The sequence below is a fragment of the Mustela nigripes genome, chromosome 5 (genome assembly GCF_022355385.1).
Source record: "Mustela nigripes isolate SB6536 chromosome 5, MUSNIG.SB6536, whole genome shotgun sequence".
In the NCBI taxonomy this organism is placed as follows: domain Eukaryota; kingdom Metazoa; phylum Chordata; class Mammalia; order Carnivora; family Mustelidae; genus Mustela; species Mustela nigripes.
The window spans coordinates 91,808,902-91,830,998 of NC_081561.1; the positions used below are offsets into that span (position 1 = coordinate 91,808,902).

General features: G+C 41.8%; 1 protein-coding gene across 1 annotated transcript in view; it reads right to left on the reverse strand.

Moving 5' to 3' along the window:
• The window catches only part of PLAGL1 (PLAG1 like zinc finger 1), a 109,416-nt gene extending 90,485 nt beyond the window's left edge, over positions 1–18,931 (reverse strand). Inside the window, exon 1 of the mRNA XM_059400872.1 lies at positions 18,803–18,931. The gene's annotated coding sequence lies outside the window, so the exon portion shown is untranslated. The remainder of the gene's footprint in view (positions 1–18,802) is intronic.
• Positions 18,932–22,097: the final 3,166 nt, after the last annotated feature.

Consider the following 22,097-nt stretch of genomic DNA (forward strand, 5'->3'; position numbering starts at 1 on the left):
TCTTAAGGATAGATATCTAAAAGTAGAATCTTCCTGCCAAAGAATCTAAACATTATAAGACTATTGACTGTGGAACTATTGATTGTGGAACTGTAAGCCCTTTCCCAAAGGGCTTACACTCTATTTCTGGTAAAAATATGTGTTCTATATTCCAATATGGAACAATAGGAATATCCAATATGAGTATCTTTTCACAAGCATTATAGGCTACACAAGAGTTACTCTGTGGTTTTTTTTGTTTGTTTGTTTGTTTGCGTTTTGTTTTGCTTTGTTTTTGACAGAGAGAAAGAGAGCAGCAGGCAGAGCAGCAGGCAAAGGAAGAAGAAAAAGAAGGCTCCCCACTGAACAGAGAGCCCATACGGGGCTCATCCCAGGACCCAGGGATCATGACCAGAGCTGAAGGCAGACACTTAACTGACAGAGCCACCCAGTCAACCACCCCAAGATCTTTATCTTTGAGAAAGTGATTAGGAAAATGGCATCATTTTGATCTGCATACTTTGATTATTAGTGAGTTTGAGCATTTTCCACCATTTGCTAGTTCCTTATATTTCCTCCTTGGAGACTTCCAGTCATCACATTTCCCCTTTGCATACTGGAGACAATGTTTTCCATAAAATATACTCTACTGTATATCAATCTCCTCCCTGTCACTTACTGCAACTTTTTTTTAACCAGTTTTTAATATTTTAATTTGTTTGACAGAATTCTTTTTTGTTTTTTAAAGATTTATTTATTTGTTTGACATAAGAGACATCACAAGTAGGCAGAGAGGCAGGCAGAGAGAGGGGGAAGCAGGCTCCCTGCTGAGCAGAGAGCCCAATGTGGGGCTCAATCCCAGGACCTGAAATTATGACCCGAGCAGAAGGCAGAGGCTTAACCCGCTGAGCCACCCAGGCACCCTTGTTTGACAGAAGTTTTAACCTGTTGTCTGCTCAAATATGGTCTATCTAGTTTAGTCCAAACTTTCTTTGGTTGCTACTACATACCAGGCAATCAGTAAGCCCTGGCAGTAATTGAGAGGCATGGTCTACCAGGGTGATGGACATATACAGGATAATACTGATACAGCGTGGCCAGTGAAGGTGAAGAACTACATACTATCATGGATACACAGCACTGGGGCACTTAACTGAGCAGCAGAGACCAATTTTCTAAGATGATTCTACACATTTAGAAGATGAAGACATTTGAATGGGATGAGCAGACTAAGTACCATATGCAAATTCATATGTTGAAGTCCTAATGCCAATGTGACAGTATTTGGAGCTGGGACCTTTGGAAGATACTTGGGTTCAGTTGAGGTGATGAGAGTAGAGCCTCTCTAGAGGCTACTCTCCAAGGGTAGAGGATAATGACAGGATTAGTGCCCTTAGAAGGGTGATGATGAGACCAGAACTCTCGGTCTACAAGGGAAAGCTACAGCAGGGTGGAACTGGGAAAAGGACCCTCACTAGAAACCCAGCCCTGATGGCACCCTGATCTTGGACTTCCAGGCTCCTTGTTTAAGCCACCCAGTCAACAGTAATCTGTTAAAGCATCCTGAACTGAGAAACTCGTACTGAGAAGTGGGCATGCTTTAGCGAATGCCTGAGAATCTGAAGGAGACTTTGGAACTGGGTAGAAGTTGGAGAAGATTTGAGGTTCATGCTAGGAAAAGCCGAGATTGCTTGTAGAGATGTTTAAAGGAGATTCGGATGAGAGGGTGGAATGAGAGGAAAGCGGTAGAGAAGGCTTCCAGCTTCTTGGAGAACACATCTGTAATCCCACACCGAATGTTGGTAGCAATATGGATGACAAAGGCCATTCTGCTGAGGATGAGCCACAGGTGAGGAACATGCTATTGGACAATGGAGAAATACCAGTGTTTTGTGGAAGGAAGACCTTGCAAGCCATGAAATTGGATATTTAGCCAAAACGATTCTTAAGCAAAGTTTTGAAGGAGTGGTTTGGTTCCTCCTGAAAGCTCATAGTAAAATGTGAGAAGAGAGAAATAAATTGAAGAAGGAAGTGTTAAGCAAAAAGGAAGCAGAACTTAAATATTTGGAAAATTCTCATCTTATCCATCTCGCAAAAAATGAGAAAGCATGTTTGGAAGAGAACACTTAGTATGTGTGTCTGACTGACCATTTGATAAGATTAGTGCAAGGGTGTGAACCATGATTAGTGACCTAATCAGCCTCCACAGCAGGAACACTGTCAGTTTCAACAACGGTGTGACAAAATGAAGGAAGGCTCTCAGACTTCTCAGATCCTACAGGACCTTAGAATTATTTGGTCATGAACATGCACTATTCTTCAAAACAAAGGAAGAAGTACACTGAGGGGGATTCAGAGGTAATTGGGGCTGCAACTCCCACCAAGAGTTGCATGGAATACATGGGTCAGGCTACCCTTACCTCAATTTCAAAGTGTGGGATCACAGCCCAGCAGAGTTGTGTGAGTGGGGCTGCCCTGAGAAGTGGGGATACAATGCAACCCCCCCCCCCCGCAGCAGATGCTCAGAGTCAGAACCTTTGCCCCAGTGAGTCTGAAGGGTAGACCATCCAGCCAAAGAGGATTATTCTCAAACCTTGAGGTCTAAGGGAATATGCCTTCCTGGTTATGGACTTGAGGGAGACTCACTGTCCCTACCTTCTTTCCTATCTCACCCTTTAGGAATGGGGGTGCCTATCTCATGCCTATCCCACCATCATAGGCTAGAACCACAGAGCTTGTGTCCTTTCACAGGTATACAGTTGGGCTGAAATTTTGTTTCAGGCTGAATCATGTAAGTTTCACCCACAGCTGATTTAGAGGATATTTAGAGGACACTTTGGACCTTAGAACTGATGCTTGAATGAGTTAAGACTTTTGGAGCAGGTGGAATGAAATAGATTCATTTTCCATGTGGGAAATTGGGGAAGCCAGGAGTGTAATGTGTAATGCCTTTGTGTCCTCCCAAAACTCATATGCTAAGAATCTCACCCCCAAATGTTATGGTATTTATGGGTGGGCCCTTCAGTTCACTAGGTTTAGATGGGGGGCTATGGGGGTCATGAAGGCAGAGCCCCAATGATGGGATTCTCAAAAACTTACGTGGGGATGATGAGACCACAGCTCACCCGCTTCCTGGGTGCAATACTAAGGAAAGGTGATGTGAGGATATAACCGGGAAAATGGTTCTCGTCAAAAGCCCAACCCTGCTGGCACTGATCTTAGACCTCCAGTCTGATCTTAGACTTCCAGTCTCCAGAACTGTGAGAAATAAAGGTTTGCTATTTAACTCACTCTATGGTAACTTCTAACAGCTTGAACTAAGACACTAGCTAAAGGTAAGACCACAAAGCGCATGGATATGTAAATGGACTGGTATCTACAGGGAACTACCAGCTACTGGTTATCATCAGAGCCTGGAAGAATTATGAGAGGTAAAGCTAAAGGGCTAGTGAAGGGTCAAGCCCAGACTTGGGATTTATACAATTTGAAAGCAACAAAAGAGGTGTTTTAAGCCACTTGGTTTATGGTAATTTGTTATGACAACAATAGGAAATGAATAGAGACTTTGGTGTCTGGAAGTGGAATGCTTTTATAACAAAAATATGGAAGAGCCCTGGAATCAAGTAGTAGTGGAGGCTAGAAGAATTTTGACAAACATGACAGAAAAAGCCTTCAGTGGGGCACCTGGCTGGCTCGGTTGGTGAAGCATCCGACTCTTGATTTTGGCTCAGGTCATGATCTCGGTGTCCTAGGATTGAACCCCAAATAGGGCTCCTCACTCAGCAGGGAGTCTACTCAAGATTCTCTCTCTCTCCATCTACCCTCCCCACCCCCATCTGCTCTCTCTCAAATAAATAAATACATCTTTAAAAAAGAAAGAAAGAACACCAAACTGTTCATGGAAATATGGGCATTAAGGGTACTACCAGTGAGGGCTCAGAAGGAAATGAGAACATGTTACTAGACATAAAGAATGCTACACCTGAAGTTGATCTGCAAGTGTAACACAATCTCTATAAAAATTATGGTTAAGTTCTATGCAGAAATTGAGAAGAGAAGCTGCCCCTAGATTCATATGGAAATTCCAGGGAAGCAGAATAACTAAAACAATCTTAAAACAAACAAGATCAAAGTTGGAGGGCTCATCCTTCCCTAATTCAAAACTTACTATAAAGCTACAGTAATTAAGACAATGTTGTACTTTGTATAAGGCTAGCTAGAGATCAGTGGAATAGAATTCAAAGTTCCAAAACAAACCCATACGCCTATGGCCAGGTGATTTTTTTTTTTTTTTTTTTTTTTAACAAGAGTGCCAAGACCATTCATTGGGAAAAGAATAGTCTTTTTGACAAATGGATAAATAAAATAGGGCATACCCATACAAAGATTTAGCAGTAAAAAGAAACAAAGAGGGACACCTGGGTGGCTCAGTCAGTTGAGCCTCTGCCTTTGGCTCAGGTCATGATCCCAGGGTCCTCAGATCAAGTACTGTATTGGGCTCTCTGCTCAGCGAGGAGTCTGCTTCTCCCCTCTGTCTGCTGTTCCCACTGCTTGTGTTCTCTCTCTCTCTCTCTCTCTCTCTCTCTCTCACACACACACACACACACACACACACACACACACACACACAAAGAAATAAAAATCTTTTAAAGAAAAAGAAACAAAGAACTGGTATATGTTACAACATGGATAACCTTTGCAAGAATTGTGCTATGTGAAAAGAATCAGTAACAAAGGACAACATATTTTATGATTCCACTTACATGGAATGCGCAGGATAAGCAAATATAGAGACAGAGCAGATTAGTAGTTGCCTAGGGCTGGGGAGATGGAAGGATTGGGAGCAAGACGTTTCTTTTTTAGATAGTGAAAATGTTCTAGAACTGATTATGGTGATAGATATACAACCCTATGAATATACCAAAAATTATAGAACTATATACTTTAAATGATTAATTGTACTGCATATGAATTATATCTCAGTAAGTTTTTTAAGAGAAGAAAAGCACATCAAGGCACATCATAATCCAATTACTGGAAAGCAATGACAAAGAGAAAATTTCAAAGCAGCTGGAGGAGGAGAAAAGAACATAAAATAAAATGACAAATCACAAATTGGCAGATAGGCTTCTTATCCCAGAATTATAAAGAAATACTATAAATAAAAGAGAGAAACCACCTGATATAAAGCTGGGCAAAACATATAAATAGGAACTTAACTGAAAAATAAACTTAAATGGTCAAGAAACAAATAAAAAGATGGTTGATTTCCTTAGTAATCAGATAACATAAATTTTTTAAATGTCAGATACCAGGGCACCTGGCTGCCTGTAGTCAGTAGAGCTTTCAGCTTTTGATCTCAGGATCATGAGCTGGAGCCCCAGTTGGGGGGTAGAGCGGACTTTAAAAAAAGAAGAAAAATCAGATATCATTTCTCATGCAAAATTTAAAAATCTGACAAGAGTACACTTCTGATGGAAGTATCAAATAACACAATGTAACCAATAATTTAGATATTCAATGAATAAAAAGGAGCATATACTAAATATTCCAGAAATTCCATTATTAGGTACAAATCCTAGAAAAATGGATATATATGTATATGTACACCAGGATATATGTAGAAGAATATATCTCAAAATAGAAGCAAACCTATTAATAGTAGCAAAAAATCCAAATGTCTGTCAACAGGAAAATGAATAACTTGTGACATATGACAATTTTTATGCCTAACAATGGACATAGTTAAGGGCACCTGGATGGTTCAGTCATTTAAGCCTCCAATTCTTGGTTTCAGCTCAGGTCATACTCTCATGGTCATGAGATGGAACCCTGGATCAGGCTCACACTGGGCATGGAGCCTGCTTTAGATTCTCTGTCTCAAAGAAGATGTGGTATATGTATGCATGTATGTGTGTATGTGTGTATGTGTGTACAATGGAATATTACTCAGCCCTCAAAAAGAAAGAAATCTTGCCATTTGCAATGACGTTGATAGAACTAGAGTATATCATCTAAGAGAAATAAGTCAGAGAAAACAAATACCATATGATTTTATGCATATGTGGGATTTAAGAAACAAAACAGATGAACACAGGGGAAGAGAAGGAAAAAATAAAGTAGGAGGAAAACAGAGGAGGCAAACCAGAAGAGATTCTTAACTACAGGGAATAAACTGAGGGATGCTGGAGGGGAGTCAGGGGGATGGGATAAGTAGGTGATGGAAGTCACTTGAAGTAATGAGCTTTGGGTGTTGTATGCAACTGATGAATCACTGAATTCTACCTTGGAAAATAATAATACAGTATATGTTAATTAAATTGAATTTAAATTAAAAATTAAAAAGATTCTCTCTCTTTCTGCCCCTCCCCCATGCTCATTTTTTCTCTCTCTTTCTCAAATAAATGTTTTTTAAAATAGACATAATTAGAGTTAGTTTCCAAAAAGCAGGCCTCCAGGTAATTTACATCATAATTCTACTTATAACGTTAAGCAATATTCACAGAAAGGTAAACTATAAAGGGAATGATAAATACAAAAATCTGCCTAGTGGTAACACTCAAAGGGAAATGAGGAGGGAAGGATTTAGAGAGGAACTCAGAGAACTTTGAAGTTAACAGGAAGTAGTAAAGACAGAGGGTTGCAAAGTACTCAAAATAGAAAATACTTTTATTCAGGGTTTCTGGGTGGCTCAGTTTGGGGGACATGCAACTCCTGATCTTGGGATTGTGAGTTTGAGCCCCACGCATAGAAATTACTTAAAACCCTTTTAAAAAATAGAAAATACTGTATAATTTGCATATCTAGTCAATGTCTCATTAAAAACCATTTCTAAAAAAACAAATGGGTGAAGAACTAGAGAGAGCTAAATTTAAATATTCTTTAAAACACTTGAGTGGGAAGAGGAGAGAGTAAAGATAGTGGTTAGAAGGGGCCCAAGGTAAAGAGAAGGTTCGGCTTTATTCTTTTCCAGAAAAGGAAATGGTTCAGCAAACATATCTGCTAAGGAATGAAAACCAGTAGAGACATTGAGATTAGTAGGTAACAGCAGTAGTGGTGGGAAAGGCAGAAAGCAGCATTCACTGCTCTGAGCCTTTTACCTGCCTCTCTTGTCATGGCTGTTCTATCACCAATCCCATCTCTCAAATGGAAAAACTGAACCATAAGAGAGGTTAAGCAACATGCCCAGGATCAGACATTTAAAAACTATGAAACTGTATTCCAGCCTGGCAGACTCTGGCCCCAGAGCCAGGATTTTTTAACCTCTGTGCTGCTAACCTCTGGCTATAATAGAGGGAGCAAAGTCCTAACAGGAGCAAAGACAGATCCTGACCAAGAAAGATACTTCTGAGGCTGAAGAAGAGGAGGGTAAACAGCAGTGGTGGGGAAGGACAGATGGGAAGAAAGCAGTTCACAAGTTCACAACTTAGAGTCTCCCCTCCCCCTGTTTTTAAATGAGGTAGGTGGTCAGGTTGTTTGTTGAAAGTGGAGTGGAGGCTGGGGGGAATTAAAAATATTTGAGAGTTGAGTGGACCTAAGACTAACTAAGGGAACACATCACATACACCTACTGTGTGGAATGCTACGTAGGACCTCCTGTCCTGACTGACTTGTTGTTTTTCTCTTGATCTTGATGGGTTGAACTCAAGTAAATTAAATGTCCATAATACAATTCTATTATAAAGTCTTTGATACCAGCCACCAGAGCTCACTTAGCTTTCCTGCTTAGACCCCCTAAACTCTATCTTTTGTATGTTGCTCTCCTGTCTGCCAAGGAGAAAACAGCTAGCTTTCTTTGACATTTCTGCCTTCATAATTAGATCACAAATTTATTCAAGGGAGTACGACCGTGGTTTGCAAAGAACAAGCATATATATATCGCTGTCCTGGCTCATTCAATAATTTCATTTCTATACATATCTCTGAAACAAATTACAATGTAAAAAAATAGACTTAAGTGCTACCAAAATCTATGTAATTTTACATAGATTTAAAACTCTTAAGGTCTCTTTACACAATCATTTTTAGCAATAAGCTCTTATATTTCCAAAGTATCAGTCCAATTGTCCAAATTACCAAATTCCAAATTAAAGATCTTTTCCTATAGTCTATGAAATCTCCCAATTTAGGGAACTGTATCTCTTACTCTTTTATTACAAATAAATACCTTCAGGCAAAACCCAGTGACAAATATTCAGAAATTAAGTGGAAAAAATAATTTTAAAACAATTTAGGTTATATTTAGCAACATATATTAACGTCTAATCAGCTGTAGACATTAGCATAATCAGATTATATGATATTGCCTCAAATAGGTAATTTACTTCCCCAAATTTCTCTATATATCATGCAATTAAATTGCAAAATGTATTTCAAAAAATAACGAAACCACTCAATACAGGAAACCGCAATAAGCAAAAGACTAGGACACAGGGAAACCAGTAACTGCAACATGTGTGTGTTTAATGAAAAAAAAATCTGTTCAGGCATATATTCAGATGCCAAGTAACTTCCATTAAAATTTTCTTCCAGAAATTCTACTTTATTGCTGTGATCCCTTTGGGTTATCAACACATACACTAAAAGGACTGCTAAGGATAATCATCTACTTTTATTTTTGTCACAAACAATATCTTATCTGATGCCCTTTAAGCCAACATTTCAAATGTTTTTGACCACAACCAACAGTAAGAAAAGTTTCATATTGCAATCTAATACAAAAATATTCATGAAGTTCACATAATATTTATCTTACTAATACTGATGTACTTTTTGTTTAAATAATGGTTTCATTCTACCAAAATAAAACAAGAGTTTGAAAAAAATACTGCTTCAATTATTTTATTTTACTTGTGTGTGTATGATTTTTTTTTGTCTTTTTTATTTATTTGACAGAGATCACAAGTAAGCAGAGAGGTAGGCAGAGAGAGAGTGGGGAGGCAGGCTCCCCACTGAGCAGAGAGCCCAACGTGGGGCTCGATTCCAGGACCCTGAGATCATGACCCCAGCCGAAGGCAGAGGCTTTAACCCACTGAGCCACCCAGGTGTCCCGTGTGTGTGTGTGTGTCTTGAGAGAGTGTGAACAACTGAGCCTGGGGAGAGTTAGAGAGAGAGAGACAGAGAGAAAATCTCAACCTCAAGCAGGCTCCATGCCCAGCACAGAGCCCAAGTGGGGAGGGGGGATGTGCTCTATCTCACAACCCTGAGATCATGACCTAAGCTGAAATCAAAAGTCCGACGTTTAATGGACTGAGCCACCAAGAGGCCCCTACTCACATGTTGTTGTTGTTTTTTTTTTTAAGATTTTATTTATTTGATACAGAGAGGGAGGGAGAGAGAGAGATCACAAGTAGACAGAACAGCAGGCAGAGAGAGAGGGGGAAGCAGGCTTCCTGCTGAGCAGGGAGCCCGATGTGGGACTCAATGCCAGAACCTCGAGATCATGACCTGAGCCAAACGCAGAGGCTTAACCCACTGAGCCACCCAGTGCCCCTCACATGTTATTTTTAATAACATGATTCTAGGTCGTTATTCAGAAGATGAATATGATTTTCCCTAGAACTAGAACAAGTGTAACTGGCTCCCATGGATGGTATATCTCTCCACATGCATTCCATGCCACACAAGATGGAAGAGTGAATCACCACCTAGGGAAGAGCAAAAAAAAGGTTGACAGAACCATCCTGCTGTTATCTGACCAGGGTCCTCCAGAATTATGTAAAGTATTATAGCAAAAAGAATAGAACACTGAATTTAGAGTTAAGTCCTACTTTTATCATGTTGGGCAGGACACTTTGCAGAGATTTAATGTTCTCATCTGTGATGAATAACACGGGCCAGGGGCTCACTCTCTTACCCACTACTCTATTCCCAGAGCCTAGAACAGTACTTGGCATGTAGTAAGTGTTCAACAGAAATTGTTGAATGAATGAATATCTTGTTCATATGGTTGCAAGCAAGATATTCTGAAATAATTGGAGACCCAAAGTGCTGGAAGCTTCATACTACCAAATAATTGACTAAGTGCCTTCTTTTCTCCAAGAAAAGAATAAATAGGGTTGGGAGGACTTTCTTATTTTTCTTTTCTAACAGCTCATACATCCAGCATGTACGTAACATTTTGCCCTCTTAAACCACGAATGTAAAAACTGAGCCACTCTTGGGGCTCCTGGGTGGCTCCGTGGGTTAAGCCTCTGCCTTCAGCTCAGGTCATGATCTCAGGGTCCTGGGGTCAAGCCCCATATCAGGCTCTCTGCTCAGAAGTGAGCCTGATTCTACCCCCCCCCACACACACACACCGCATGCCTCTCTGCCTACTTGTAATCTCTCTGTCAAATAAATAAATAAAATCTTTAAAAACAACAACAACAACAAAAAACCTGAGATACACCAAAACCATTTAACTCCTTCTTGGTACCAAACAGATGATTGAAGAGGGCCTCAGAACAAAATTGTAAATTACAATACTTGGTTTTTCAGCCAAACCTGTATACTGGTAAATGTTCTGAAATTATTTTGGTTGATGCTCAATCATACTGAATTATCCTTATTAGCTATAACCTCAACATGACAAGATAAATTATTCATCGTTAATTCTTGAGTAATTCTTTTATTTTTTTTAAAAGATTTGTATTTATTTATTTGACAGAGATCACAGGTAGGCAGAGAGGCAGGCAGAGAGAGAGAGAGGAGGAAGCAGACTCCCCGCTGAGCAGAGAGCCCAATGCAGGGCTTGATCCCAGGACCCTGGGATCATGACCTGAGCCAAAGGCAGAGGCTTTAACCCACTGAGCCACCCAGGTGCCCCTTGAGTAATTCTTATAGTTACACTATTATGCCTGCCTCTATGAGGAATACAAAAGATGCCAGTCATTGTAATCTTAACATGATTTATCAGAAAACTGTCCATTAACTATGCAAAATACTGTCTGATTAAGTATAATAAATGGTATAGATAGTAAGCCCTTAAGATATGTAGATAAAACTCATCACCTAAAATTCTAGGATTCAGGAATGGTAAATGCATGGCAAATGATCATTTTCTTCACCCTCTGGTACCTTGATGAGGTCAATTACTGATCATGGTTTTTTGGCCAGCGAACATAGATAGGACCTCTAAATTCTTCCCTCTAGGCAGCCACAACCAGATATGATGACACTTATTTGTCATCTCTGGATTCAAGACTCTTTTAGTGGTTGGAGAAATGTCTTTGCTTATATCAACTATCACATGAATCTTGTCCAAATATACACCAAAAAACACATCTAACCCCCAAATCTACTCTTCTAATGGAACAGGTATCCATTTTCCTAGTCTAACAAAATGATACTATTTAACTTTAAGTCTTATATTACTTATGTCAAATGGTGATCGTGGTCTACCAATCCGATAAAGGAAGATACTTTATGATCATGAAGGCTCATTCTGTAACAAATCACACATGATACTATAAAATATATGTTCCTTGTAACAACACAAAAGTACCTATGTAAAAATTAGAAGTTTACCATCTCCTTTAATAGTCCATTCCCCAGAGGTAGACAGGATTAAATTCGATGAACATCCTTTCAAACTCCCTTTATATTAGGAAAAAGTGTACACACACTTATTCATGTCTGAGTTATACCAGAGCTATTTTCTTTACGAAAATATTTCCAGCAATTTTAAATTTGAAAATGATCTACAGTATTTAATAGATGAATGATAATGCAAATGTTATATCTTGTACCTAACGCAGCTCAGTGTTCGACATAAAACAAACACTTTTTCCTCAATATGATGTTATAATGAAAGATTCCACCCAAATTTCGTTCAAGCTAAAAAAAAAAAAAAAGGAAACTTCTATTGAAAAATATCCTTTACATATGGTGGCATGACATACACAGAAAAAGGAAGGTCTCATTTCTTTTTTAGGAAAAATATAAAATATGAGAAATGAGCACTGAGAGGCACAGATATTCATATCCATAGTTATTCATAAAAATACACTTGCCAAGACACAAGGTATTTAGCAGAGAAGGAAGCTCGCCAAGTGCTTAGTTTGATACTTTCACTTTACATATAAGGAAGAAGATTCAAAGGTCACAAAGCCAAGAACAGAGGCAGCATGAGAATCACAACCCACCAGCTCTTGCTGTGCTTGCCACACAAAACCAATGGCCTCGGCATTCTTTAATGTGAGGAAATGTGTTTATATGGTTTAAACACAATTGCCTTTATTCCCAAATCTTGCTCCTTAGGATCCTGCTCTCCTGCAAAGCTTGAGGTAACATCAAACCTACAATCCTTGAGGGTCCCTACAAGGTACCTTCAATCCTACAAGCCTACAATCCTTTTTCCTCACGCAGGCAGGATTCCACAGAAAGGGTCTATAGACCCACTGGCCGGTGCAGCCCCACTCTGCCCAGAACTCTGTCCTTCACTTGCATCCTTAGCAAAGTCCTAAGGCTCCAGGAAGAGAAATGTGGCCTGCTCATCTCCAGATACAGAGCCACAGTTGTCAAAGGGATAAATAGTGAGTACAGGTGCCTTTAGGGAAAAAAGTACATTCCCATGATTAATGATGATGAGGCCTGAGAGAAAAACTCTGGTTCCCACGATTATATAATCAATGTCTTGATTTGGGTTCTGTATTCAGAGATAGATTCATGTTCCAGATAAATAGCAGCCCTATAATTTGGGCTAAAATGTAGCCTTTGATAGTGCTTATACTAGTAACACTCTTACTTTTGAAAGCAGATACACTTTTCCATAATGATACAGCAGAAGGTCAACACAGAAAACAGACAAAAGGAAAGCAGAGTTGGAGCAGGAACATGTACAAGAGATTTCACTTTACTTTTCCATTATCCCTTTTCCTAACTCCCATCCACCTTGGGGCAACCTGGAGGAACCCTTGAGCTCCAGAGAATTCATTTAAACAACTTTATATAGTTTGACACATTCACCTTTATTAAGCCACATCAATACCTATATAAAGACAGAGTAACTGACATTTTACACATAGCAAATTGATAATAACAGGTAGTGTTCTATTTACCTTTTGTTTGCTAAAAATTTTCTACTCTGATTTTTCTCAAACATTAAAAAACTATTAATATCTTCTTCTGTCTCAGATAATGTATATATTAAAACATTTTTCTTCTCATCACAGACCCACTTCTCCACCCTCCCCACCACGCCCCAGCCCAGGGCTGTTCCATCACTGGCAAGAGGGGCACAAGCCCATTGCCAGCTTCATGCAGGCACCTCACAGTGGTCCAGAGAACCAGACCCTTCCCTGCTCACCTTCCAACTTACCCCCAAACCCCAAACCTTCAAGTGGCTAAAGATGTTATATTTCTCTCAATCCTCTTGCAAAAATGACACCAAAATTAGTTCCATCAGTTCACACTTCTGAGCCCCCTACCCCAAAGTCTAAGTAATTGGGCCCCTGGGGTCAGTGGTTGTTGCTGGCAGGGGGTGCTGTAGGCCAGCCCATTTCCTCCGCACCACTCACCTCCATTCCTCTCACCACTAGATGCTGCTTTTATCTTCTTTTAGCCTAAAGTCTTCAGGTTTGTGGACCTATACAAATGGATGGCCAATTCAGAAGCTACTTACTATTGTGGTTGCACCTTCAGCCAGATCTCAATCTAAGTTTAGGCTGAGCCAAGACCTGATTATCTCTAATAAGAGAGACTCAAAATTCATACACATATACTGAAGCTAGAATTGGTGTAGTTGCCGAAAGAGTCCTCAAAAGTAAATTCTCACATACTAGAATTTCTCCAAGAGACAATGACCTCCAACTTAAGAGAGATTATCATGACTAAATCAAAATCATGAACACCTATAAGTGGTTGACAAAGCTAAGCAAATGCCAGTGATCTGGGAGCCCTGGAAAGGGAGACTTAAAGTGAAGCATGACAGTCGATGGATCTCTATCACTGTGCAGAGGAGAGACCAGCCGTGGGCTCACTGCCTGGTGAAGGGGAGCTCACAGGCTTCCGTGGCTTCGTGACACTATCATGCAGGATCAGTCAACTCCTCTGTTCTCTTTCCTCAACAAGTTGCCCTCCAGCTTTTACCTGGTTGCCTCTGTCATAATGTAAATGTCTCAACCTACTAATCTGAAAAGGGGCCTGGCCTGTTAGTCACTTTCATCTTTCAGGTGTAAATTAATAATCTAAAAATGGGATGATTTAGACAGATTTGGATTTGTTTATTTACTGTGACTCAGACCCACAGGTCCTGCTAACATCTGGGCAGAACTCAAGGGCCTTTGTGTCTGATAACAAAGATCCCCAAATCCTCTCCAGACACCTGCCCACCACTTTCCTTCCCTGGGGATCCTATGACTTCCTGATCTCTAAACTCTGTTCCAGGAATAGGGAAGAATCATTTATACTTGGATAAATGCTCTTCGAAGCCCTAACCCAAACTCCCTCAGGTGTTTTCAGTATATTTAGCAAATGTATTCAATAGATAGTTAATGCCTATTGTAACTAATGACTAAACAGACTAAGACACCTTGTGAATTTCAGGGAGCCTTGTAACTGGCGGAGTAAATTTGCCTTGCCACTAGTATTCTCCCAGGGACGCTGTGCAGCAAGGAAACCTGCTTTGGTCTTTTCGGATGCCTGAGATTAGCTGTTGGGGATGAGCCTCAAGGTCCCAGTTATCTATTCTCTTACTCCTTCAGCTCTTTATCCCTAATGCCATCCTCAGGGGACCACAGTTTGAAAGGCCATTCTGACCCTTGTAGGAGGGCTGCAGTCTGCTCTCCTCCACCACGAAGAGTTCTCAAACCTTTTGGGAGACTGTACCATACCCACTTGGCATTTACATTCACCCCACCACTTGTTTCTTCACTACTTCTTGGGCTATCTGTTGACTTTTTACCTTGAGTATCACCTACAGCACCCAACACTATCCTAGGCATATGCAGTTCTGATTGCTCGATTAAGAAGGTTAAAAATGCTAAATTGAGGGGTACCTGAGTGGCTCAGTGGGTTTAGTGTCTGCCTTTGGCTCGGGTCACAATCCCAGGACGTTGGGATCCAGTCCTACACTGGGCTCCCTGCTCAGCAGGAAGTCTACTTCTCCCTCTCCCTTTACTCCTCCCCCCCAGCTCTTGCTCTCTAGCATGTGCAGGCTCCTTCAAATAGATAAAATCTTTAAAAAAATGCTAAATTGAGAGTTATGAAGTTGGGAATCCTTTGCAGGTAAAAGGAGAAAGATGATCCATGAAGATTAAAGGCACACCTTTATTAAGGAAAAAAAAAAAAATGAACCAAAGCTGGGGGCTGCTCTCCAAAACATTCTTTCTTTATACTTTTCTGCATCCTTGTTTTACATTGAAGAGAGTCTTGGTTATACTTCTCCATTGCGAATTACCAGTTAACATTCTAATTAAGATCTGACCCACAGCCATGATGCATGATCCCCTCCCCCACCTCTCCAGGGACCAGACGTATGTGACCGGGGATATGCAAGGAAATATTTTTGCACCAGAATCCCCACCAGCTGCAGATGAAAGCAGTTGAGTTGCTGAGCAATAAGGCTACTTTTCTAGTAATATTACAACACATTACTGGAAATTGGAGCAAGGGGCTCCTCATTTTAGAGCTCTTCCATATAGTGCTTCCTTATGGCTTTCCCATGGTCTCCCTCTCCCATCCATAAGCCCAAGAAAAATGTAATTTTCATAGAAATCAACCATGAGAAGTGGAGAGTCACTGAGTGCTGTTGTTAGTGAAAGAGCTGAAACAGACACACACAGTTACAGCCTTTGGCCCTTTAAACACCAGGGAGGGGCGACTTTAGCCAGAACCCCATCAGCAACAGTGAGGAGCAGGAGAAACGCAGACACAAAATCGCAAAAGACAGAGCTTCTCCCTTCAGTTCAGCTACCTATTACCTATATGACTTTCACAAGCCAGCTTGGCCCAACTCCAACTGGAAAAAGAGGACCTAGCTATCTGCCTGGCTCACGGGTGCTTCTACTAGGATCAAGTAAGGGGAGATAAGAACAGCAAGAGTAGAGGCCAGTGGTGACTGAGGCCTTATCACAGCCAGGTGCCTCCTAAGCATCATAGCTGTTAATCCTCACAAGTCTCCTGGAGATCATATTATCCTCATTTTACAAATGAGCAGACGCAGGTAGTTAAAGTCATCAGTCAAACTCAGAACTGTTGAACCCATGCTTTAACCACCACACTATACTGCCTCCCACTATGTTCTGAAATAACTTTGAAAACTAAGAGTCCATACACATTGAATCCCTGAAGAAGCTAGTGGCCATGTTTGATATCCCCACTTTTTTTTTTTTTTACTCTTCCCTCCCAACAAGTACCCTCTCGCTACCAATTCTACCAAACACCGTACTCCTCCCGACCTCCTCCTCCTCCTAATTATTCCTTTTTTTAAAATTCCTCTTGCAGCTTTCCTCTTGCGCTTTCTCCTCTATTAAATCATATTAAGCTTTCCTAATGAACACAATGAAAACCACCCCAGAAAGAGCACATTTTAAAAAATATGCATATAACAGACTTTATCTGAATGTTATTTTTAAGTAGAGATAAATATTTAGTAAGAACGCAGGACACATTGAAAAGTTTGTTGTTTTTGACAACCCCTTTCTTGGATTAACTTTAGACCCAGCTGAGACTTTTACAAAGATGAAATGACAGAAAGCTTAGTAAATTTCGAAAAGAGTCATCATGAAACCAAAAGTAATTTCTACTTTAGATTGTCAGCATATGATTACACTAGAATTTCATCAGATTGAAAAATAACACAGATTTGACTACACAGAGAATCCTCAATTCTCAAAGCTTTTACAGAAGTGTGATGTTTACCCAGCTCCAGGGTAATGCCCTTCCCCTGAGGCTGACGGGGCTGCTCTTTCTTCTGGGCCACATGGAACTCTGCTCATTCCACAGCGTTATTATCATCTTAACCAGTTTATATCGTGGCCTGTTTCACACACCACTCTCCTCCACTAGCCAGAGATAGCTCGAACAAAAACCTGCGTTTTATTCATCTTTGTATTTTTGAAATGCCTAGTACATCAAGATCTCCAACATAGGTCTGTTGAGTAACGGAACCCAAATTCACATTTATCAGGGGGAGCATGCAGCCCTTGGTCTGACTGGGATTATGACAGGGCAGGACACACTGCTGATCCCTGGCTTTTGATTTGCCTCTATGAAAAATAATCTAAAGCCTTTGGTTTTTTTAAGAGGAGGAAATGTACATGGAGAGCCTTTTTCAAACCATCATCCTGAGATGGGGCAGGCTGGAGCTCGCTTGCGTCTTTTCTAAATGATTCTGATTTTCTGAGTTACAGTTTATACCAACACTGTTACAGATCAGACTACCTGAAAGCAAACACTCCTTTTCCCTGCAAGGTTTTTTTCTTCCATTCCCCTCCCGCTTAATCCAAACACCCCTTGCAGGACCAAAGCATGCGTCCTTTGTGGCGACCGAACCAGAATTGTGGATCGTTATTCTGATTTCTCCCTTTTCCACACTTTGTTCATTCTATACCTTTATTAGGATCTTAACCAGCTTACTGGTTACTTAACCGGGTTACAGGTTACTACTTTACAGGTGAGAAAACACGGTGATTAAAGTTTGTTCAATGGTCACACTGAGTAAAACCCAATCCCTCCACTTCCTGATTTCAAATCAAGTGCCCATAGCAAAATCCCCAGGGAAGCTTTTACAAAATTAAATAAATAAATAATGTCCGGGCCAGGGCTTCAACCCCATCACTTCTGGCTCGGGATCTTTGGGGTGGGTCCAACAAGGTGTACTTTGAAAAACTCTGCAGGTGCTTCTGGGAGGCGCCTGAGGTTTGGCCGTCAGGCACCAGACAGTATAAACCTTGTAGTGTCATTACGCATTCCGTAAACACCTCACAGTATTTCTGTTTTCATTCAAGTGGCCAGACAGACGCTCAATACCACGACACTGGAGTAAGTCTGATCATTGTCACTTATTTTTCTCAGTAGGAGCGGCTTCTACGAACCTCTTCACACTTAAGTAAACGAAACCCGGGGGTCACTTTCCTTCGGCCAAGCCGCCCGCGCCCCCAGCGCACACACCCCGAAGCAGGGCCGCTGTCGCGGATAACACACACAGCTGCGCACCTGCAAAAGCCACGGCGACCGCGCTGCAGGTAGCGTGTCCCGCACGCCACCCAGCAAGGCCACCCCAATTCTCTGTGCCTTGTCGAGGGTGTTGGGGGCACCACGATCCCCGGTCCCTTTTCTCCCGAAGTCTGTGGGGACTTCCCCCCGCCGCCACTCGGTCATTTTCTTCCCATCACTTCGGTCTCTCGGGGGACAAGCTACGTTTGAACTTGATATTCTCACGTTTGGGGTGGTTCAGAAATTACCCTGCGGTTAACGCAGAGGTCCCCGCACCCTCCGCTCCCAGCCTCTGTGCACCCAGAGTTGGATAAGGCAAAACACGCCCCCCGCCCGGGGACTGCGGGGCGGGCGGTAGGTGGCGGCTCCTGCGCTCGCTCGTCACCGTCACCCGCCCCGCCCCGCCCCGCCCGGCGCGGGAGCGAGCAGCAGCCGACCCGAGAGAAAGGGGAAGCGCGCCCCGAGCCAGAGGCGGCCCGCCGGCGGCCGGTGCGCCCCTCAGCACGCGGGAGCGGCCTGGCCCGGCTGCCTCCGGTCGTGAGCCTTCTCCGCCTCGCCCCGCCTCGCCCCGCCCCGCCTCGCTCCGCCCCGCCGGCCTCCGGCACCTGCCGCGGGACCCGCGCACCCACCTGCGCGCCGCTCCCGCCACCACGGCCGCCGCCGCCCCGCCCGCCGAGCACCTCACCTTCGAGTCCTCCCGCCTCGCCGCCAAGTTTCCCCTCCTAGGAAAGTTCTGGGGTCCGATCCCGGGGCCCGGCGCGGGCAGCCGAAGGGAAGCGGACGGTCTGGGCGGCCGCCGGGCGAGCGGCGCGGTTCCGACTCGGCGGCGCGGAAAAGGAGAAGGGGAAGGGGAGGAAGGGGCGGGGAGCCTCGGCGGGGTGATCCCCTCCGACCCCAGCCTGCCCGCGTTAGCCGCTCGCAGGGACTTGAGCGCTGATTTTACGCCCCGCCGTTGGCTCCCTCTCCCAATAACCAGCATCCGCATGGCTAGGAGTTTGGGCTCTGGGGTCGGGCTGTTTTAAAGTCTCGCTCCACTACTTACAACTGTGTGATCTTGGGCAATTTACTTGACCCCTCTTTGCAAAATGAGAACAATAGTACCCATCCAGGGCGAGTCCAGATTTTGTGGGACCTGAAACTTAAACAATGAGGGGTAGGGGGCTTCTTCGAGGGAAGATGTAAAATTAGATTCAGGGCTTTGGAAGGGACTTGGACAAGAGAGGAGGCCTGAACCTTCGCTAGCTTTACACACCAAATGCCTTGATGGGAGAATTAAATGAAACGAACCACGGGAAACCCTACAATGGGTCCTCATACATTCGACAGGTGTTTATAGGCATGATTGTAGCCAGTCAGGTGGACCTGGGACCTGGGAGCGGAAGTAATAACACTGTCAATATGTGCCAGGTGTTTTAAATACACACTGCACTTAATTCATGCACGTTATGCCAATTTTACAGTTCAAAAACCCAAGGCTCAGAGAAGTCCTACAACGTGCTTATGGTCACGTAGGACCCAGTTCTGCCACATTGCAAGTGCCTGGATTTTCCACAATTTCACCTCACAAATACTAATATGTAAATATCTTCTATAGTTTTTTTTTGTTTGAACGAGAAAAGAAAGAAGAAATTCCCCCACGAGAGAACAAAATGCCTCAGAAATACCTGTTTCTGAATTTTCACTGCAAAATTTCCCCAGCTCAATACAACAGCAAATAAACTGCCCTTGAAATCACACCCAGTGCATGTGAAGTACCCTGTTGTAAAATCAATAAATGGCTTTACTTAAATGTGTTCAGGTTACACATTTGCTTGCTCTGCTAGCACTGTGTGTTTACTTTTTCTATCGATTATTAATACTACTGCAATTCAGATTGATGGGTTTATAATCTTTCCCCAAAGGGTTTATAAACTAAGACAAACAATATAATGAAAGGAACACTCCTTGGTGGAAGGCATTTTACATACCTTTCTCATCGAAGCTGCACATCTTTTTGCTATAGATATAGTTACCCTCCCTTAACTGAGAAAAACACAAAAGTATGTTGTCTCTAAGTTCACATGGATACCCAGAATTTGAGCCTAGTTTTGCTTGGGCCCTAACCCTTGGCTTCTTTTTTTCCCCCTACACCTTGGAGAAAATAGAAGAAACTAGCAAAAATACATGAAGTTACTTATATCTTGCAAAGGGAGGAAGAAGAAGATGTCAAATTCTAGTGGTTCTTTTCCTAAATTAAGTTTTAATAGCAGAAAACCTAAACATAAACTTAGATAATTTGGTTTTCCAGGAGTGAGGAAGAGTGATAAGTATGATATCACGCACATAACAAACGGTGTATTTGTTGAATGAAGTAATCCATGAAAGAATTGGCGAAATAGTGCTTAGTGGTGCCCATTAAGTCACAACATGTCAGTGGATGTGATTCTTGTAAAATGACAGCATAACAAAGAGGTTTCCATTCCCCCTCCCCTCTTTTATTTTTCTTTCTTTCTTTTTTTTTTTTTTTTTTGCACTGTATCTACTTTGGGGTCACTATTAACCAGTAAAATGGGCAAGTCAAATTTTAAGAGCAAGCAAAAGGAAGAAGGAACAAACAGAGAAATAGAAGGACCTTAGGCAAGAGAGGAGAGAGAAGGAGGAGGGACATGCTTTCTTTTTTCCTGCTGCTCAGGGGAGTAAGATCTTTTATCTGCAAGAAATAAAAATAATTTTTTTTTCAAAAGTATGTGAAATACCCTAACTAAATTGTGAAATTGAAGCCATAGTTTCATTTTTATTATAATAATGTAAAAACAGTAATATTTTGTTAAGACAGAAAACAAAACCTGTATCTAAGTAATCTTTTTTTAAAAGATTTTATTTATTTATTTGACAGAGAGAGATCACAAGCAAGCAGAAGCAAGCAGAGAGGGGGAAGCAGGCTCCCTGCTGAGCAGAGAGCCCCATGAGATGCAGTCTCAGTCCCAGGACCCTGAGACCATGACCTGAGCCACAGGCAGAGGCCCAATCCACTGAGCCACGCAGGTGCCCCCGTATCTAAGCAATTTATGCAACCTCCCCCGCACCCCAACCCACCCATCATGTTAGTTCTTCAGGGGCTTCGGATGAGATGGAGGATGGGACATCACACATTTAGATAAAGAAGGCAAGTTCACTACCTCTCCCTCAGGCTGGAAAGCATTCATACAGGAAGTGAACTTTCAAAGACTTTCAAAAACAAATTCAATAAAGGAAGTGAGAGAGGGGGTTACACAGGCAACTCTCAAGGAATAGGTGATTTTTCAGAAATTCCAAGGAGGAGATGGAAGGTGGTTCTAAGGAAGGGAATCACAGCTAATTTTTAATGTTTACCCAGGCAAGCTGACTCCAGAGTCCAAGCTCTTTAGCCCATGCTGGTAAGCATTTGCAGGTGGAGGAGGTTAGACCATCCGATCTAAGTATGGCAGACTGGAGAATAGACGGTGAGGGGAAAGGAACTCTGTGTGCTTTCTTAAATGATCTGCAGAAGATGGGCTCTTGAGCCTGAAGCTTAAAGCCAAGTTTAAAGAAATGGGGGAAGGGGATCAAAGGGTAAAAAATATCAAAACAAAATAATATCTGTTGAATGAATGAATATGTTGGCTGAACTGAAATCTGAATCATCTCATATAAAGCAAGAACATATAATTGACTTTACACATTCAACTTTCATTCAATAAATACTTATATATTAATCTAGCATTTTTATCATAATGTATACATACAGCTCTTGAATGAATAGACATAAAGTTAAGCATATTGAGACAAAAATGATAGCTCTCATTCTGCATTTTTCTGTTAAATGCAAGTTCAGCTCTGATGCTCAATGATTGAAGTACCTTAATTTTTTTTAATTACCTTCTCTATTTTTACTAGATTAATAGCAAATCACTTGCTTATGGTATAATTCTCTAACAAGGCCAAAAATAAGTGTATCACTAAAAACTATAAATATACACATA